This window comes from Octodon degus, unplaced genomic scaffold (assembly GCF_000260255.1).
Source record: "Octodon degus isolate 3935 unplaced genomic scaffold, OctDeg1.0 scaffold00029, whole genome shotgun sequence".
Classification (NCBI taxonomy): Eukaryota; Metazoa; Chordata; class Mammalia; order Rodentia; family Octodontidae; genus Octodon; species Octodon degus.
In genome coordinates, this window is record NW_004524605.1 from 4,403,845 (window position 1) to 4,405,697 (window position 1,853).

Consider the following 1,853-nt stretch of genomic DNA (forward strand, 5'->3'; position numbering starts at 1 on the left):
TTTTTTTTTTTTTTTGGTGGAACCGGGGATTGAACTCAGGCCCTTGCGCTTGTCAGGGAAGCGCGTATTCCACTGAGCCATCTCCCTGGCCCCTCTTAGACTTGTTTTTATGGAATTGCTGGAGATTCTTTTTTCTAATTTATTTTTTCATACAACTTCATGTTCTTTCTAGACCTCATAGTCTGACTGCTTGGCTCTTCTGTGTTTTACTCCAGCGCATGAGCATTCAGCACACTGCTCTACTTGTTGTTTGCATGTGTGTTAGCTTCTCCACTAGACTGTGTGCCTTGGGGATCAAGTCTACGCTTTGTGCTCTGGGGACAGAGGTAAAACACAGATGTCATTGGAGGAACTCACAGGGTCTCATGACTGACTGCATGTAGGGGTGAAGCTAGCTAGGGATGTCACCCTAGCTTCAAGGATTCACACGCACCAAGCGTGACATATGTGTGCTCCTTGGAGGCAGTAAAATGAAGCTGCAAAGTCTGTGGAGTGCCACAGCTGAGTGCTGATCTGCAGTGTTAAGTGTCGGTCCAGTTCTGCTTGTTAGTCTGCTGTGAATACCTTCTAGTGCACGTGCTTTCCGCAAGTGCTTTGAGTGGACCCACCCGTTAAACGCTTACCCCAGACACTGACAGAGTCCTGTGAGATGTATTATCCAAGCCCACAGTGACCTTTCAGGATTCATCGGCAAGAAAACCAAAGCACAGCTATCTACTGTGGGCAGGATTGGAATCCAATTCTCTTGTTTTCTAAGCCTATATATATATATATTTTTTTTTTTCTTTTTAAAGTGGATTTATTAAATATGCTATTATTTTTGTTGTCTGCTTGTTTGACTTAGTTTTTTTACCGGATTGTCTTTACTTAATTTAACATATAAATTGTACCCTTTTTAAAGTATGTAATTCTGGGTAGTTAGGCTGGTGCGTATAGTGGCATTAGCTCCACCACAATCAAGATACAAAATATTTCCATCACTCCCCAAATTTCTCTCAGTATCTCCCTCCTGTTCGCAGCTCCTGTAATCACTGATTATTTTGTCATTATAGTTTTTGCCTTTTTTTCACAATGACATATAAATAGGATCATCAAATAATAGACTTTTGTGTGTGATTTCTTTCCTTGGCATAATGCTTTTTAATAGATCTATGTTGCTGCATGTATGAGTAGTTTATTCCTTTTTATTGCTAAAGAGTATCTCATTATATATGTATATTGCTTTATTTTTTAATCCTTTCTCTGGTTAATGGGCATTGCATTATTTCCAGATTTTGGCTCTTACAACAAAAAGCACTCTGAACTTCTGTGTGCAGGTCTTTGGACATGGTTTCGTCTCTTTTGGTTAAGTTTCGGGTGTGTGTTCCTAGGTTGTATGATGTATGTATTTAGCTTTATAAGCTGCTAAACTGCTTTAGAGAGGGTTGTACCACTTGCATTCCGACCAGCAGCATACAGAATGCAGTTCTGCATCCTCCTCCACAATTAGTGTTGTCATTCTTTTTTCATTCAGCCATTATAGCAGTTGTGTGGTTGTGACTAATTGAAAGGCTGTTCTGCTTGTGGTTTTTATTTGCAGTTCCTAATAACTTCATGTTGAGCATCTTTTGATGTCTTTATTTGCCATCTGTATTTCTTCTACAAGTGAAGTATTTGCCTATTCTCAGATTTTTTTTTAAAATTGAGCTATGAAATTTCTTTGTACGGGTAGGTGAATGTTCAAGAAGAAGGGGGTTGTGAATGAAAGCAAGAGACAGGAAAAAGAATCCTTCAAGGTTGTATATGGTGAGATTTTTGGACTTATGTGCAAACATGAGAAGCATAGAATTCTTTATCCTATTTTTAAAATATAA